Here is a 20,936-nt window from a genome sequence, read left to right on the forward strand (position 1 = left end):
CTAAGAGGAAAGTTCATAGCATTAAATGCCTACATCAAAAAGTCTGAAAGAGCAAAAATATACAATCTAAGGTAACACCTCACAGAACTGGAAAAACAAGAACAATCCAAACCCAAATCCAGCAGAATAAAAGAAATAACAAAGATCAGAGCAGAACTAAATGAAATTGAAACAAACAAACAAACAGATAAAAGCAATACAAAATATAAATAAAACAAAAAGCTGGTTCTTCGAAAAGATAATTCCAATTGACAGGCCATTAGCAAGATTAACCAAGAAAAGGAAAGAGAAGATCCAAATAAGCTCAATTAGAAAAGAAATGAGAGATATTACAACTGATACCACATAAATAAAAATGATTATTCAAGGATACTGTGAACAGCTTTACACATATAAACTAGAACACTTAGAGGTGATAAATTCCTGGAAATATACAACCCTCCTAGATTAAACCAGGAAGATATAGAATCTCTGAAGAGACCAATAACTATCAGTGAGATTGAAACGGTAATTTTTTTAAAATGCCAACAAAAAAAGTCCAGGATCAGATGGATTCACAGCTGAATTATATCACACATACAAGGAAAAATTGGTACCAATCCTATTGACACTACTCCAGAAGATACAGAAAGAAGGAATTCTCCCTAAATCATTCTATGAAGCCAGTGTCATGACAATACTAAAGCCAGGAAAGGACATAACAAAAAAAGAAAACTACAGACCAATATTCCTGATGAACATAGATGCAAAAATCTTCAATAAAATACTAGTGAACTGAATCCAACAGCATAACAAAAAGATAATCCACCATGATCAAGTGGGTTTCATACCAGGGATGCAGGGACAATCTAACATAAGTCAACAAATGTGATACACAGCATAAACAGAATTAAAAACAAAAATCACATGATCATCTCAATAGATGCAGAAAAAGCGTTTGACAAAATCCAGCATCCCTTTATTATTAAAACACTTAGCAAAATAGGCATAGAAGGGACATACCTTAAGGTAATAAAAGTCATTTATGACAAACCCACAGCCAACATCATACTGAATGGGGAAAAGTTGAAAGCATTCCTCCTGAGAAATGGAATAAGACAAGGATTCCCACTTTCACCACATCTATTCAACATAGTACTGGAAGTCCTAGCCAGAGCAATCAGACAAGAGAAGAAATAAAGGGCATCTAAGTCAGTAAACAGGAAGTCAAACTGTCAGTGTTTGCTGATATGATTGTATACCTAGAAAACCCTAAAGACTCATCCAAAAAGCTCCTAGAACTGGTCAATAAATTCAGCAAAGTTGCAGGACACAAAATTAATGCACAAATCAGTAACTCTGCTACACACCAACAGTGTGCAAACTGAGAATCAAATCAAGAACTCAACCCCTTTCACTACAGCTACAAAAAATATAAAATATTTAGGAATATACCTAACCAAGGAAGTGAAAGTCCTCTACAAGGAAAACCGCAAAATGCTGCTGAAAGAAATTACTGACAACACATACATCAGTACGGAAACACATCCCATGTCCATGGGTGAATAGAATCAATACTGTGAAAATGACCATACTGCCAAAAACAATCTATAAATTCAATGCAATTCCCATCAAAATATCACCATCATTCTTCATAGAACTACAAAAAAAATCCTAAAATTCATATGGAACCAAAAAAGAGCCTGCATAGCCAAAGCAAGACTAAACAAAAAGAACAAATATGGAAGCATCACATTACCCAACTTCAAACTATACTATAAGGCCTTAGTCACCAAAACATGAGTATGGTACTGGTATACAAACAGGTACAAAGACCAATGGAACAGAATAGATAATCTAGAAATAAAGACAAATACTTACAGCCAACTGATCTTCAACAAAGCAAACAAAAACATACAGTGGGGAATCTATTTAACAGATGGTGCTGGGATAATTGGCGAGCCATATGTAGAAGAATGAAACTAGATCCTGATGTCTCACCTTATACAAAAATCAACTCAAGATGGATCAAGGACTTCAACCTAAGACCTGAAATCATAAAGATTCTAGAAGATAACTTCAGAAAACCCCTTCTAGACATTGGCTTAGGCAAAGAATGCGTGACCAATAATGCAAAAGCAAATGCAACAAAAACAAAGATAAATAGAGGAGACTTAATTAAACTAAAAGACTTCTGCACAGCATATGGCCAACAAGCATATGGAAAAATGCTCATCACTAATTATCAGGGAAATGCAAATCAAAACCACAATGCAATATCATGTCACTCTCGAAAGAATGGCCATAATCAAAATATCAAAAAATAACACATGTTGGCATAGATGTGGTGAAAAGGGAACACTTATACATTATTAGTGGGAATGTAAACTAGTACAACCACTATGCAAAACAGTGTGGAACTTCCTTAAACAACTGAAAGTAGATCTACCATTTGATCCAGCAATCTCACTACTAGGTTTCTACCCAGAGGAAAAGAAGTCATTATACAAAAAAGAAGTCATTATACAAAAAAAAAAAAACTGCACACACATGTTTATAGCAGCACAATTTGCAATTGCGAAAATATAGAACCAGCCCAAATGTCCATCAATCAATGAGTGGATAAAGAAAATGGAATACCACTCAGCCACAAAAAGGAGTGACATAATGGCATTTGCAGCAACCTGGATGGAACTGGAATCTGTTATTCTAAGTGAAGTAACTCGAGAATGGAAAATCAGACATCATATGTTCTCACTCATATATGGGAGCTAAGCTATGAGGATGCAAAAGCATAAGAATGATACACTGGACTTTGGGGACTCAGGGAAAAGGGTGGGGTCGTGAGGGATAAAAGACTACACATCGGGTACAGTGTATATTGCCCAGGTGATGGGTGCACTATAATCTCGCAAATCATGACTAAAGAACTTATTCATGTAACAAAATATCACCTGTTTCCCAAAAACCTATTGAAATAAAAAACTAAAAATATTTTCTATATTTAAAATAAAAAATAGCTAAAAATATAAAATAACTACCAAACCAGCAGCATCACACCTAAACCCAGAAAGATAGATTTTGCAGGTAGATGAGGGTGTAGAGAAATCCCTGAGAGTAACTATATGTAAAGAACATAAACTATATACTGAAAAATGAAACTGGACCACTACCTACCACCATGTATAAAAATTAACTCAAGATGTATTAAAGAAAGATGTATTAAAGAATTCAATGTAAGATCTCAAACTATAGAAATCCTAGAAGAAAACCTAGGAAATACCCTTCTCAATATTGGTCTTGGCAAAGAACTTATGGTTCAGTCCTCAAAAGCAATTGTAACAAAAACAAAAATTGATAAATGGGACCTAATTAAACTAAAGAACTTCTGCACAGCAAGAGAAAGAGACAACCTACAGAATGGGAGAGAATATTCAAACTATGCATCTGGCAAAGGTCTAATTCCAGAACCTATAAGAAACTTAAACAATTAACAAGGAAAAAAAAATAACTCTATTAAAAGTGGGCAAATGGCATGAACAGACACTTCTCAAAAGAAGACATATAAGTGACCGATAAATATATGAAAAAATGCTCATCTTCACTAATCATCAGAGAAATGCAGATCAAAACCACAATGAGATACCATCTCACACCAGTCAGAATGGCTTTTGTTAAAAGGTAAAAACATAACAGATGTTGGCAAGGCTACAGAGTAAAGGAGACACATACATTGCTGGTGGGAATGTAAATTAGTCCAGCCATTGTATGGAGCAGTTTCAATATTTCTCAAAGAACTAAGAGTTTAATTACCATTTGATCCAGAAATCCCATTACTGGGTATATATATAAAGGAAAATAAATCATTCTACCAAAAGGATGCTGCACCTGTATGTTCATCACAGTGCTATTCACAATGGCAAAAACATGGAATCAACTCAGGTACCCATCAACAGCTGATGGGATAAAGAAAATGTGGTACATTTACACCATGGAATACTATGCAGCCACAAGAAAGAATGAAATAATGTCCTTTGCAGCTACACGGTTGCCATTGGAGGCCATTATCCTAAGAGAACCAATGTAGAAACAGAAAACCAAATGCTGCATGTTCTCACTAATAAGTGGGAGCTAAACATCAGGTACTCATGGGCATAAAGATGGCAGCAATAGGTACTGAGAACTACCAGAGGAAGGAGAAAGGAAGGAGGCATAGGGCTGGAAAACTACCTATGCTCACTACCTGGGTGATGGGTTCAATCATACCCCAAGCCTCAGCATCATGCAATATACCTTTGTGACAAATCTGCACATGTAACTCCTGATTCTAAAATAAAAGCTGAAAAATAAAGAATACAGGCTAAAAACCAACATGAAGATGATAACACAGAGACAACAAGTAATAACAAACCTTAAGAACTCTTCTATGAATGACAAAAATACACTCTTCTTCCTCTCCACCCAAGACAGAACAGAAAGAAAAAGGAATACATTACATTACAAAATTAGCTTGAAAATAAAGAAAAATATCCTAGCAATTAGTTTTTTTTGTTTTTTTTTTTGTTGTTGTTGTTGTTTGTTTGTTTTTTTTTTTTTGTTTTTTTTTTTTTTTTTGAAACAGAGTCTCACTCTGTTGCCTGGGCTGGAGTGCCATGGCACAATCTCAGCTCACTGCAACCTCTGCCTCCCAGGTTCAAGCGATTCTCCTGCCTCAGCCTCCTGAGTAGCTGGGATTACAGGCACCCACCACCACACCCCGCTAATTTTTTGCATTTCTAGTAGATACAGGGTTTCACTATGTTGCCCAAGCTGGTCTTGAACTCCTGACCTCATGAGGAAAGTCTTCTTTATGAAATTAGTTGACTCATACTCTTTTTCCTTTAAAATGGGTAATATCAGGAAACCTAAATAGAAATAAATAGCCAAATGACTTCTTAAAATCTTAATAGGCTGGCTTCCCAGTACAATTCATAAGTTGGGACAGCAGAATGGGAAAATGTAGAGAGCCTGGGAACCTGATGGCATTGCTGAGGTGCCATTCTGATCCTAACTTGTCTGTCCCATGACTGCCCCTAATAAAGAACTTACAATTGAGCAGTGCAACTCTGGGGAAAAGGCAGAAGAAAAGAATTGGGTAAGTTAAGTCTATGCTGTGGGAGAAAACAGAACTCAAAAAGAGGAACATCAAGGTTAGAAAATGTAAAGGACGAATATCTGATAAGATTGAATAAAAGTATAATATCTTGGTAATGTCTAAATTCAGTGAAATGCTGGGCCAGTCTTCGGTAAGAGAGAAAGCAGAACATTCGACCCAGGCACTATGCTATGAAGGGCATGGGATTCTCTCTCAAAGCTACTATTAATACACTGAAGGCCACTGTCATGATGTCATGGTGAACTGCACACAAACACATTTCCATCTAAGGAGATACTACACTTTCATTCATTCACCGAGCTTCATCCACTGAGCTTTCTCTTCTTCTTCTTCTTCTTGTTTTTTTTTTTTTTTTTTTTTTTTTTTGAAAACCATAGAGATAAATTCAATTTTTTTTCTTTTTTTGAAATGGAGTCTTGCTCTGTCTCCCAGACTGGAGTGCAGTGGCATGATCTCGGCTCACTGCAACCTCCGCCTCCCAGGTTCAAGGGATTCTCCTGCCTCAGCCTCACAAGTAGCTGGGATTGTAGGCACCCACCACCATGCCTGGCTAATTTTTGTATTTTTAGTAAAGACAGGGTTTCACCCTGCTGGCCAGGCTGGTCTCAAACTCCTGACCTCAAGTGATCCACTCACCTTGGCCTCCCATAGTGCTGGGGTTACAGGCATGAGCCAACATGCCCGGCCAAATTCAAGATTTTTTTAAAATGAAAAATCATCTATAAACATTCTGATTTAAACTAAAATAACTATTTTCATATTCTAAATTTCCTTTCCATAGTTAATTTGGGTCATTGTGACCATTGTGAACATAAAGCTTTCTTTCTATGTTTTTCTACTTATACCATAAACATATCTGTATGTTTATAATTGTCACTTTAAATGCTATCATCTGCAAGGCTTTAAACTAGAAACTAGGGTTTATTCTGAATACTCAGCTGAACGATTGAAAGCATTTTTTTTAAATTTTTTTAAAGCTCTGAATCCCAGTAAAGAGATCTGTGGTCGGCATCTGCTCAGGATTCATTTGCCCTTCTGCAAGGACCATAGTACAAGAGCCATCTCCGTTTGGAACACCAGCCTGCTCCTACCTAAGCCCATTTGGTTGAGGTAGGGTTGACCCCGGCCTAGGAGTTGGGTAGTGACTGGATTGTATGAACTGACTGCATGGGGGAAAAAAATCATGTGACCCTACTCAGTCCAGTGAGAAACAATCTTTTGGAAGAAAAGTTCTTTATCTGCTGGATTTGAAGCTAGTGGAGTATAGGCCTGAATTTACTAAGGGTCACCATGGGCAAGTTTTTGTCTGGAATTCCAGTTAACATAAAGAGTAGATTTGGACAAGGGATACAGAAAAGGAGAAGAAAAAAAGGCCAACCTCTATTTGACCTTTTTTGAGTCACTGAATGCAGCTGTGCCTGATTTTTCAAATATTTGAGCCAACAAATTCCCTTTAAGATTTAAGCTAATTTGAGTTAGACTTCTATTACTTGGAACCAAAATAGTCTTGAATGATACTATATCTAAGAAACCAGACACAAAAACAATAATGAAGAGGCTAAGCGTAGAGTCTTTCATGTAGGGAATATATAACAACCTTCTCTGTTCATACATTCATTTCACCTTTCACCAAGGACTATAGTTTGGATATTCATCCCCTCCAGAACTCATGTTGAAGTTTAATCCCCAATGTTGGAGACAGGGCCTAATGAGAGGTGTTTGGGTGATGGGGCAGATCCCTTGTGAATAGATGAATGCCCTCCCTGAGGTGGGAGAGAGTGAGTGAGTTCTCTATTAGTTACCGCGAGAACTGGTTGTTGAAAAGAGTCTGTCTGGCACCACCTCCTTCTCTTTCTTGCTTCCCTTGTGATGCCTGCACATGCTGGCTCCCCTTTACCTTCCACCATGAGTGGAGGCAGCCTGAGGCCCTCACCAAAGGCAAATACTGGTGCCATACTTCTTCTACAGTCTGCAGAACTGTGAGCCAAACAAACTTCTCTTTATAAATCGCCCAGCCTCAAGTACTTCTTTATAGCAACACTAAATGGAATAAGGCACCCAGATATAAATTAAATATGATAAATGGGTTCTAAAACTTGAAATTTATCAAATGCAGAGTTGTGTTATCATGAGGTTCATCAGGTGACTGAGTGAGACTGCAGAGCTAGCTGGGCTATTCCAGGGTTTGGCTGCAGAATCCAAATCCAAACTTTTTCTAGCTGCTGCTTGCTGCTCCCTGCTCCCTGATAGGAGTTGTCCACTCTCCCTTACACATTGGGGGGACAGGATAAGTGGCAGTGATTTGAGGGTTCTGCTGCTTAGTTGGAAACTTTTGTTGATCTGATCCAAGATGCATGGGTTAGAAGAATACTGGGGATGCAGGGACCTGTCTAAGGACTCTCCTCCCTGACCCAGGCTTCTCCTCTCCTCCCCCACTTTCTCCCTTATTAGAAAAGAATTTTAGTTGAGAACAGGACTGGACAGAAGAATATACCCAATTGGCTCTATCTCAGGGTTTTTCTGCTGTTGAGTTTGTTATCTCTTATCCTGTTGCAGACATATTAAAAATATATATGTATGTGTGTACATATATATGTATGCATGTATATGTGTGTGTGTGTATGATCTAATTTAGTCCTAAGTTGATATAAGGCAAGTCCTATTCATATGGCCATTTTATAGATGAGAAAATTATTGAACATCAATAGAAATGACCCCGGATGCTCCACTTTGAGCCCCTCATTTTACACATGAGGACTAGGAGCCATGAGTGGTCACAGCTGGTCCAAAAATATCCAGCAAGTTGGTAACAAGCTCAGAGATTGAGCTCAGCCCCGGGATTCTGTTCTTCTTTCCTTCCCTAATGCTCACTATGGCCTTTGTTTTTCTGACTCATAGCACTTAAAAACAGATATAGAAATTGGGGGAAATTAATATTTGACAATGAAAAATAGAGATAGAATGCCAAACTTCAGAAACAGTGAGGAAGGAATAAGAAATTGGAGGAACAGGCCATTTTGGAGTTCGGCAAAAGACAGGAGAGAGAAGATCCAGACAGAACTTCCTTGGAAAGGAGAAGAAACAGAGCTCATGTTCTTACTTTTGACTGCCATATTTATGATCTCCCCTTTCAGGTTCAAAAACAACCTTGATGGAGAAAATAACCATGAAAAAAAAAAAAAACTCAACGATGGTTAAGAAATGAAATTTTTACCATTGAAAGAAATGAGAATAAATGTCAAAAGAGGTAGTATTTTCCTGGTTATTAAATAACTTCTAGCAAGACAGTCGGGAATAGGTAAGTGCAAGCAGTGGACTTACGATTGGGTAGAAATCAGGGATTGTAAGATGAACGTGATTTTGAAAATCAAAATAACAGAGATAGTGGGTAATTTACTCACCTAATTAAGGCTCAAGTTAAGCTCAAGCCAGTACTTGCATGATGCCTACGGTGAGTGACTGGGGTCAATCTGTGTGCTCTCCTACTCCATCCCATCATAAGGAAATACATTAAAAGAAAGAAATGGTCAGTTTCTCATCTTTCTTAATGCATCACACGGATCAGATCCAAGCACAAATCTCTCTAAAAGAGCTTGGATAAGCACCACAGGGTGCTGAGTAAAACAGACACAAAGAACCCCAAGGTGGCTTATTTAACTCACTAATTGTTAACTGGTGGGAGGTGGGCGATGGCAGGGAGTGGGAATGGGCCCGCCTTCTGCATGAATGAATTCAGCACATGGAATTCATGTTCATATTTACATTTATAGCTTACAGAATTTCTATATCATTGACCCCAAGCTGATAAACATAATTACAAAGTTCATTTTAATTTCACAGACTTGGCCAATCTCATCAGTCTCCCCATTAGGTTTTCATATTAAAAGAAAGAGAAGAAAAATGAGAAAGCATATGTTTATAGCCAAGAATAAATATAACAATAATAAAGGAAATAAAAAAGGAAAACGAATCTTGGCACAGTTACTTAAATTTTTCCACCTTTCTCATATGGATAGTTTCCAAGTTCTACCATTTCAAAGAAAACACCTCATCGAAGAACATGTAATTGCATGTTGTTTCCATTCTTTAAATGGGGGAAATGAAGCCTTTTCACATACACATCATCAGCTGTGCCCCAGGAAACCTTCCATTCTTTCCAAATTAGTTTTTGTATCATTAAACCAATCAGCATTAGGTGCTTAGGATTATTTTCTGGAATAAACCCTGAATCATTACCTATATCATGTATGTAATAAAATCAAATAATGACATCATTATTAGCACATGAGCACTGACCCTAAGTGACCAGTACCAAAAGAAATCAGGGCAGTCCTAATAAGAATCAGGCAGGATGCCTAATGAAAATCAAACAGCAAGCCTAATAAGAAACAATGTATTTTGCCTCTCTTTCAAATTCACTTTTGATTTGCTTTTCATGAGAATCCCTGTTTGAAGTGGAGCTCCCGCAGGCTAGAATTCTCAGGGCTAACTTTGAGATGAGTAACTCCCAGGTGGTTCTCTGGGCCATTTGATCTAAGACAAGAACCACTCACTCATGCAGCAAGTATTTGTTGGGCATTTACCATAACCATAGGTTTCATCGTGGCTGTTTTTTATTCAACGAACTTTTATTGAGCGCCTAGTACAAGCAGGGGAGGGTGCTAGGCTCAAAAGCAGAAAGAATAAGAGATGTCATAGACGCTACTTACAGCGTATTCATTGTATGCCAGGCACAAATACATATTCATTACTGATTAATAATTTAATATTCCCAGCACCTCCATGAGGAAGTGCATGCTTTACCCCATCTTACAAGTATAGAAAATAAGGTTCATACAGATTAACAGACTTACCTGAGGTCATACTGCTAGGGAAGGGAGAAGGTGGTGGGGAAAATTCAATCTGTCACCATCTCAAACAGTACCTTAGATTCAGCTCGAATCATTTGTGATTGCTGATATTCCACACTTTTTTGACCTACAGATGACAATTGTGTTCCCTCTCACCCAGAACAACTCAGAGTATGGTAGGGAAGAGAGAAACGTAAACAAAACACCAGAATAAAGGATGGCGTGCAGTCTGATGATCATCCATATCACCGTATGCATGCACCAGCCCTCTCCACTATCCTGTAGCCTTATCTGCAAGCCCAAATATCTTCACTTTCTGTCCCCACCTAAAATCCAGCCATGATAAGAGAGCACATAATACGCTCATCTGTGCTTGTCTTTATCTTATTCTAACTAAGACTCCAACCACCCTTGTCATAACTCTCATAGGGTAGGTACAGAAAAGGTGCAGGTTTGTCAGTATTTGCCCTGCCCAAGAACAAGATGCAAATATCTCAGACAGAAAGGACCTGGTGTGTGTCAAAGGAGACCAAGGCTAAGCACATGGAAGATACCAAATAGAATTTTTACAATATTATTTTATACAGAATGTTAAAAGCTTGATCACATGATCAGACTCGAGGTTCATGCCATTAAAAGTAATGGCAAGAACCACAGTTACTTTTGCACCAACCTAACTAAAAATGCATGAACCCTGAGGGAAAATCAGGAACTTATTTCTCTCTGAGGATGATTCCCTATGTAAGTCACATATGTAAAAATCGATAGGATTGGTTGATTAACATAATTATTGCAGAGACTTCATCTTTTGCTTTCAAGACTATCAGCCCCTTGAAAGCAAGGGCCACACCTTTTAATTCTGAATTTTTCACACATTAATTGCATATACTGAAAGTTGCTTGGTTGGTTTGAGTCTCTAATAGTATTTCTAACTACTAGAGAGATAAACCAGGTAAGAAGTTGTGCCTGTAGCCTTGATGTTTGTAATCAAAAAAGGGCTGAGTTGCAGGAAACAATGTTTTATCAGTCAACCATTAAAAATATTCCACACGGTGTTAGACCTATGCAGAGGCACAACTGACCAACATGAAATACTTCATCTCTTTGGACAACATATCCCGTAAATTATGAAAAGAAAATGGTATTTTATGAGAGCCAGGCAACCTCATTTTCTAGGCAGCACATTTCATTCGTATTGCAGTTATTAATAGGTCACTTACAGGATTCATAACTGGTGCCACTGAGTGAAGGTACCCACACATGAACAATCACCGTGGCGAAGGGTAGTATATCTCAGTTCTTTCCAGAGCAGTAACTTTATCAAAACTATCACAGATGTCCTTTGAACTCCACTCTGACATTTGCTAATTGGATTTTAGGTTGTGTTCGCCAGAGTTCCTATAAGACTTTTTTTAACTTGAAAACTTTCAAAATCTCCTTTTCAACTAATGAATTTTGCCTACCGACATTAGCATTTCCTCCATGGACTATTGCATGTAAAAGTGCCTGGTGGTGCTTTTGTAACTCTCACATCAGCTAGTCTCTTGCATGAGCAAACATATTCAATATGTTTAAAATTAGAAGTTGAAGAATACACAGGATGAGATGTCACTATAAAGTGAGCTAGGACAGATAATTAAGGATTAAAATCTAAACCATTACCTCTCGTGCAAGGTAGAGCAAGAAGCATGGATGCCTCATCTCCTTAGAGAAATACAGATACAATGTATCAGATAAGGTATTCTGTAGTTTTCATTACAAAGTTAATATTTATTTTACAGCATTGAGTTTATCTTACCAACATATCTCATTCAGAAATAGAAGAATTTCTTGATTTACCACATTAAAGTAAATATTGCTGTGAGATACGTGTTAAATTTTTAATAAAAACCACCCTATCTTTGTTGGATCAAAGAAAGCTGCTTCAGCTGAGATACAAACAAAACCAAATAAAAATACATAATTTCAAATACTGAGCATCACCACACATGTTGACCAGCCTGCCCATGACAATTGCAGTTTTATGTGGCTGAGCATTTTAGAGCTTCAACTAAGTTTATTATAAGTCATAATCTCAGAGCTAAAAAATTCCAATTACCTGTACCTGTAATGCTGACCCACAGGAGAGCACTTCAGAACTGCATGTTCCTCGTGCCTGAACCATGCCCCCAAAAAGGTACAAAAGTGAAATTCAATTTAATTAGATTTACAAATATCATCCTTTGCCTGTGTGGGTATATTTGTAATACAGAAGATTTATTAGCATGGTGTGTTTTCTCTCTACAGGATAGAGTTAGATGTAAAAACTTAGTTTGTTTTCACTGATCCATATTCCTTAAGTTAGCAATAAAAACTCTATTACCAAAAAGCAAAAATAACTGACATAGTGTTCCTGATTTTTCTCCTTGTATCAAGGAGAATGACAAGTCAGCAAGCCCAGGAAAGGCAGTTCTCCCCCTTTCCACCTCTTCATGAAGTGGTTCTCCAGCAGCCTGTAGTTAAGTCTCATGGAATCTCTTTCTCATCCTGAAATATGGATAGAGGGTACAGCACATGACAAAATGATCACAGAAAAGAAGATTGCTTCAAATCTTCAGGTTTAGAAGAATAAAGTCAAATCTTCAAAATTATAGCATATAAATCAAATAAGTACATTTGGGACAATATAACACCTTGGCCTGGCCTCCTCTCTACTGCTCCCTACAATAGAAAAGCACCATGACCTAAAACTACACACTTTGCCTCCAGACTACCATGCATTTGCACCTCAGCTCTGTCATTTATTAGCTGTGTGACCTTGAGGAAATTTTATAACCTCTCTGTGCCAGAATTTTCTCATCTATAAAATGGAGATAATAATCATATCTATCTCCAAGGGTTGATATAATAATTAAATAAGTTAACATTTGGTAAGCTCGTAGAAAGAGTCTGGCACATAATAAATGACACTGTATAAGTTTTATTAAATAAAGTAAAATATTGGTTCTGCTGGCTCTCTTTATTTATATGACCAGAGAAATTCAAATATTGCCTCTTCCTCTAACTCCATGATTTTTCTGTCCCCCTTTGTCCAACTCATTAGCCTTTTAATCACAAGCAGAGATATTTTTTCTCTTAATTAAAAGAAAAGCTAACATTTTGTAAACATTCCATATGTGCCAGGCAATTATCTGTTAATTATCTCATTCAGTCCTCATAAAATCCCATGAAGTGAATGCTGTTATTATCCCCATTTGACAGATGAAGAAATGAAGGCACTGAAAAACTAGGTAAAGTGTGTATGATAACATACTTATTACGGAGCAGAACCAGGATTTGAATCCAGGCAGTGTTGAAATTTGTTTCACAGAAAGAATATATGCCATAGTACAAAAATATTCCCTAATGAATTTATGTTTTAAAGAATTATAAAAAAAGTTTTAAAAATATCCCTTCTACACCAGTCAAGCTCACTGTGTATCAGCTAACACCCAGACAACCTGCAAATCCATTAGAATGATTGATTGTTGTGTTAAAACCACTGAATTTGGGGATGGCTTCTTTTACAGTATGCTTATAGCAACAGTTCATAAATACAGGATTTGTGTGTGTGTATATATACATACGTGTGTGTGTGTATGTGTGTGTGGGGGTGTGTGAGTGTGTATATATATATATATATATATATATATATATATATATTTTTTTTTTTTTTTTTTTTTTTTTTTTTTTGAGATGGAGTCTCGTTCTGTCGCCCAGGCTGGAGTGCAGTGGTGCAATCTCGGCTCACTGCAACCTCCACCTCCCAGGTTCAAGCAATTCTCCTGCCTCAGCCTGCTGAATAGCTGGGATCACAGGCGCACGCCGCCATGCCCGGCTAATTTTTTGTATTTTAGTAGAGACGTGTTGCCCAAGCTGGTCTCAAACTCCTGAGCTCAGGTAATCCACCCTCCTCGGCCTCCCAAAGTGCTGGGATTACAGGCATGTAATCGTTTTGTATACTTTTGATAAATGAAACCAAAACCAAATTTGAAAATGTCTTGAAACAATGAAACAAAGAAATATTGAACGTCTGCATAATTTTGGTAGCGAGAGAGAGAGATTTTAGGCTGACTGAATGCAACATAAAGCTTTTCCTTAAAAAAAAAAATCCTTTTCCTCTTTAATGTCTAGTTCTATATTTCAGTTAACACACTTTTGTAATCAACAACAAAGTAAAACTGCATATCTTACATAAGATCCAGAATTCCATGAAGTCAAAGAAAGTGCTTTGATAAAACTGTTCATACAGGTATGCAAAGACAGTAACCAAAACAAAGTTAAACCAGTTAACAATTGGAGAGGAGAAACATCAATAAGTATGATGACACAAGTGTTTCCAAAGAGACACATTCAAATGTCAAAGGCTTAAGGGATACTCTTGCAAAAACTGATAAAACTCTTGAGTAATTTTACAAAGATGACTTTTTTCGTGATTGCACTATGCAAATAAACCAAGATAGCAATTCCTCCTCCAGGGGGCAGAGCTGAGCTATCTAAGCACAAGTAGAATTCTGTCCAAAACAGGGAAAAATTTGATTCATCTTTTGATATTTAGTTGAAAATAAAATTTATATTTGGTTAAATATAAGAACAATTGTGCATATTTTTATAATTCTTAATTTTCTTTTTTAAGATAAAGCTTCATTCAAGTCATTTTTTCCTAATCTGACTTTTGCCAGGATGTGTTTTTTGTTTGTTTTTTTTTCAGGCTGGAGTGTGATGGTGTGATCTCAGCTCACTGTAGCCTCAAACTCTTGGCCTCAAGTGATCCTCCCACCTCAGCCTCTCTAGTAGCTAGGACTTTAGGTGCACGTCATGACACTTGGCTAATTTTTTTTTTTTTTTTTTTTTTTGGTAGAGATGGGGGTCTTGTTATGTTGCTCAGGCTGGTCTCGAACTCCTGGGCTCAAGCAATCTGCCCACCTCGGCCTTCCAAAGTGTTGGCCTTAGGGACATGAGCTGCTGTGCGTGACTAACCAGCATTTTTAAATGGATTAACTTTCAGAAGACTTTTTCTCTCCAGTATCAATCATCCTCAGACAATGAGGTAAGGAGAACTTTCCTACATTTCTTTGAGAGCTTCCAATAAGTAAGCCCATCTAAGTCACAAAAAGATTAAAACAAGAATAATTCTGCTATCTGGTGGCAAAACCGATAAACAACAAGAGCGACAAGGGATTGGATACCAAAGAAAGGGTCTAAGTCTTTATTACATTTCTTTAAAATGACCCAGTTTCTGATTTCAGCTAAAAAGAAACAACTTAAATTTTGTCAAAGAATTATTAACATTAGGGATAAAGGAAAGAAACTGAAAGGCTGGAATATTATTAAATACTATGTGCTATGTACTCTGGAAACCTTGCATTCCATTTAAGAATAAATTTGAATCATTAAGACCTTCCTTCACCAATCAAGAACTCTCCAAACCAATTCAATTGCCACAAAGATAAACTGGTCAATTTTCCATTGTTATATAAGTATTTCTTCTGACTTAGAACCATACAAAATGAATTTTAGAGCAGGAAGAGATCTTAAACATCATCTAGGACATTCTCATTTTACAGATGACAAGACAGAAGCCAGAGTTAAGTGACTTGTCTAAGACCATAGAACCTGTCAGAGTCAATGTAGGGTCTAGAATCTATGTCTCTCAACCAAAGGCCAACAGCATTCTTCCCTTTCTGTACGCTGAGAAATAGTACTATTGTTACCAAAGAGAATCTCAACCAAAGCCCATTTCACCTCACCTGTTCTCCTCAATGAGTCTATTTCTTCCATTTGAAAAGGGGCAGAATAGATATGTCAATGGTGAGTTTCATATTGTTTTCCATACTTAACAGAAGAGTGCCTTAAACCCACAGAGCAGGGCTGCAGGGAAAGCAGTCTGTGGATTTCATCCCCCTCTCACTGCCACAGCCAGCACTCTGGTGCTGAACGCAGACTACACAATGGTTCTCAAAGTGTGGTCCCTGGACCAGCATCATTAACATCAACGAGAATGTGTTAGAAATGCACATTCTTGGGTCCTATCTCTAAACTACTGGATGAGAAACTCTGAGAGTGAGACCACTAACAATGTGTGTTTTAACAAGCCCCTTGGATAATTCTGATGCATTAAAACCTGAGAACTACTAGTGTATATAACCAATATAGTGGCTACCTAACTAGAGTCTGGTGGTGTTCCACCTGAGAGGTGGTGGCTGTGATATAGAAGTGCTGGCTTGCTTGGCAAGTGTGTTTTGTTACCTAAACTTTGAAGCACTCACACAAAACTTCCCTGACAGCAGTTGTTTCGATTTGTTAGTGGGAGCCCATTCCTGCCTTTATTCAAAATTTGGGGGATTTTTTGTTTTGTTTTGCTTTATTCTCCACAGAAAATATGTCTTCCTATCAATGCAGAAATAGATGATCAGAAGGGAGGAGAAATGTCGTAGGAGTGCAGAGACCAGTACGAAAGACATCTCTATTGCCTTCTCTTTCTCTCCTTTTTCTACCTCCTCCACCTCTGGTTCCATCTCTGCCCTCTGAGCCATGACCATCTCTTCAACCACAATTGACTCTCTTGTCTCCATATATGCTACTTATGTGCCCCTGTTCCTTCAGCTCCCATGACCGCCACCTCTGCCCCTTTTCATTTCACTTTTTCACTGCCGTAACATCCACATTTTGGCTGCCAATTTGACTACACAGTCACTTAGCTTCAGAAGATCAAGTAATCTCATTACCTACAAGAGACTTAAGCCTAGTCAGGTCCATCTATTACAGATTAGAAGACACCCAGGTTTGAGAAAGTTAAACAAATTATTTGGTATTATTCAGCTCTTCCAATTAGATAGATAAGGTTATATTTTTTTCTCTTATGTAGATGTTTTACTTGAATCCAGCACTTTAGCACGTAAGTAGCATGTTAAAGCTTGGTTTTGTCCTTATATAGGTATTCTTCCTAGCTTAGATTCATCAACAATTTTTTCTAAACCTGCCTTTTATATTTTCAACCAGGATTTATTAAGAATAGTCAGAAGCCTAAAGTACTTAGTCTACCTGAGACTTTTTTTGAGGTCGAGGTAGGTGGATAGCCTGAGGCCAGGAGTTTGAGAACAGCCTGACCAACGTGGAGAATCTCCGTCTCTACTAAAAACACAAAAATTAGCTGGGCATGGTGGCAAGCACCTGTAATCCCAGCTACTCAGGAGGTTGAGGCAGGAGAATCACTTGAACCTGGGATGTGGAGATTGCAGTGAGCCGAGATCACTCCTCTGTCTGCACTCCAGCCCAGGCAACAGAGTGAGACTCTCTGCCTCAAAAAAAAAATAAAAAAAAAAAAGAAGGAAGGAAAAAAGTAAAATAATATGTCAGATACCAGTAAGCACCAAGGAGAAAATGAAGCAGGGAAGGAGAATACAGAGTGTTAGGGAAGATTACAATTTTAAGTAGGGTGGTCAAGAAAGATCATTAACAGGGGTCATTAAGATATTTTAATATCTTTGGAGGCTCTCATGTGTTTTGCTAAAACGTCAAGCATTTGTTTGACAGCACTAACCTCTTAGGTAGTTTTTGTTGAGGAGTCACTAAAAACCATTTGTTTAGCCATACATTCTGGAATTTTCTAGAATTTAATATCACACTTATTGGCTTGTTTCCTGAATTTGCCCTTTATTTTCTCAGCATCTGTGGTAATACCAGAGATGCCAGTAAGAAAACACAACTACTGGCATATAAAAATAGATAGAAAACATAGTGTCACTTCAGAACTGTTTCCCAACGCAGAAAAATACCATGGAAGTTACCATTTAGAAAACATGTGTTGCCCTTCTATGCCCTTATCTACTGAAAGAAAAAATATCAGTGTTTATTATTATTATAGCCAGCTTCACAATCTACTAAAAACTCAGCAATAAACTGTGAAATGGCCACATGGATAGAAGAGAAAAATTGTGGGAGGAAAACAGGCTGAACCTTTATAACATCCTTTACAGAGAACTGTATTCACCTTTTTGTCCCAGCCTCAACTAGTAAAGGCATAATTTATTTATCTGGAGCACCTCAAGTCAGATATAGTGTCTGCATTGTCTGAGAGATATCTTTTTATGCTGTTTTATGGCTTGGTTCACACAGGAACAATGAGTTCAAGTAATCTGGCCAAGGCCATATGCCGAGAGTTTCCGGTTTTGTCTATTTTAAAACAGGAGAACTTAATGGTTTCTTCTTTTTATTGCACTCACCAGAATCCGTCGTCTCTCTTTACTTCTCTGCCCGATTTTACAGAAAAAAAGAAAAAAAAAAAAAAGTCTTGAAATCCTTAACTGCTTTAACTGTTTTGGTCATTTTAGTTCTTCCAAATTTGGCAGTAACACAAATTGCTTGACATCTAATATCATTTAGTCACTGTAAAATGTTCACAAAAATGAGGCATCATTGTTTCCAGAAAAAAAAAAAAAAGCGGGCGGTGGGAGGGAATGCTGTGGGGATGCTTGGTAAAACAAAAAAAAAGTCCTGTAGAATAAACAGTATTTTTGAGTCAGATTTCCCAGGGATTTATGCAAAATTTGATGATGTAGCTTTGTTTGGAGAAGATTTCTGGCGATGAGCCAAAAAACTTCAAACTGTGCTGGCTTCTGTGCAATAGAAAATCTTATTTTTTGCTTTCTTTCTATTTAGCAATTTTTCAAAATGACTGCTTCTGACTCCTAATTGTCTAATTGTCTTACTACACCAAATTAGAACCTTACTTCTATAGTTCTTTCTCCAGTCCAAAATTCTCTCCTTTATTTTTTCCTGGTTTTTTAGAACTAGTCCTGGATTCAAACCCTGTCTTCTTTAGTTATGTGCTGGGTGCCGTGTGTGACATGAGCCAGTTATTTACCTCTCTGAAACTTACTTTCTGCTAAAATAGCCACAAATAGTACAAAAACTCTTTGGATGGGTTATTTTGAGAATCAGATAATAAATATGATATTACTGACAGTAATTGTTAAATCAATGTTAGTTTCTTTCTCACCAAAAATTTGCCTCATTTGCTTAAAACAATGTTTCCTGTTACAAAAGTATTATGAGATAATTGTCAGAAATCTAGAAAATAGAAATAAGTAAAATGAATAAAATTTAAATTATTCATATTCCTAATAACCAAAGATAATCAGGTTAACAAAATTGGGTGTATCTTCCCAATCTTTTCTTCTACAGGTACATATAGTACTTACTTTTTTATTATCACTACCTTGACTCATTATTAAAGTATAACATACATACAAAAAGTGAATAAAGCAATGACTTTTCACGGTGAACACACCCAATATCACTAGTTTTTGATGTGCTTTTGGACTTAATGCATGGGGCCCATGATGGTGTAGCAGAGGGTTGGAGCCAGGCTCTGAAGCCATACTGCCTGAGGTTGAATACTGTCCAGCAATTTCCTAGTGATGTGACCCAGGATACATTATTTAACTGTTCTAGGTCTCCGTTACCTCATCTGTTGAATAATCATCGTTTCCCCCATTACGAAGATTAAATGAGTTAATATAAATAATTTCCTTAAAATAATGTGAGACATATAGCACACATCCAATAGGGAGAGCAATTATTCATATTGTGCAATATCTGGAGAACTTTTTCTCTCACAATAATTAAACTTTCCCTCATGTACATGAGAGTCATTTTTTTTTTCTTTAGGAATTTGGTTAGCTCCCTAAATATCTTCTCTGCTTTCCTTATTTGCAATTAGCTAAATGGAAAGCAAATCGTGATCTCACGATAAGCCTCACATTTACATTTGAGATCAGACGCCCTCACCCGGTACAAAGACCTCAAAGCACCCCCAAATACACCCTAACCCATCTTTCCAAGCATAAATCCTTTTGTTGCCTTCTATAAGCGCTCCTAAATCAAGTTGCTCACTTACCTTTAAATACATCTTGTTCTTTTCCATCTCTGGCTTTTGGGGCTTCCATCTCCCTGCCTCCTGGAAATGCTTTTTCTATCATGTTTTCCAAACTCCCCACATCCCTTTAGGTAGAGCTTCCTCTCACCTCTGAATTTAGTATTGCCCCCAGTTGGCAATCACCATGCACTGCCATATTAATATCGTAGCAGTTCACATGTGTATTTGGCACTTATAAAACACCTTCACATACAGAGTCTCTTTTGATCTGGCCGACAATCTAATGGGATAAATAAAGCTGTGATTATTATCCTCACTTTAGCATCAAGGAAACTGACTCTTTGTCATGAAAACATATCCAGCCCCCGCCTAGAATGAAAGTTCCTCCAGACTGAAGACATTATATTTCTCTTTGTTTTCTTGACCACAAGACATATTTACTCAGGAACTGATCACCTCCTACCCAAATAATTGTTATCAATACAAATAGCAAATTTTTGTGCCTTCTGCATATCTCTGGGCTAAACACATATGGTTATCATTTATTTATTTAACAAGATGTTAAATGTCTACTATGTGCCAAGCACCGCATTCCATCTGTGTGTGTTAGGGGCTTGTTTGTGTGCCTGTCTTCCGGTTATGTGAAAGAGTACTGGATTACATGCTAAAAGAACCAAATTCAACTACTACCTCTCTGACATACATACATGCAGACTTCCCTTGTTCATTTCTGGACCTCAATTTTCTCATCTACAATAGGAAGATAATAATCTCTGATCTGACTACATTGCAAGATTATTATGAAGATTATTATTATTATGAAGATTAAGGTGTGCAAGTGCTTCAAACACTTTATAAAATATAATAGTATCAATGTTATGCATTTGTTATGACATGGTCCAAAAATCCAGTTAAGAAGAAATGTACATAAGAAGACAAGTTACAACATAAAATGGCCTGTGCAAATGTTTAATAACTTAGAGTGGTGGAAGGTGTAAATATATAACAACTTGGAAAATGAGAAGGTAACACTGTGCCTCTAAATTCGGAAGAT

The sequence above is a fragment of the Rhinopithecus roxellana genome, chromosome 18, assembly GCF_007565055.1.
Source record: "Rhinopithecus roxellana isolate Shanxi Qingling chromosome 18, ASM756505v1, whole genome shotgun sequence".
Classification (NCBI taxonomy): domain Eukaryota; kingdom Metazoa; phylum Chordata; class Mammalia; order Primates; family Cercopithecidae; genus Rhinopithecus; species Rhinopithecus roxellana.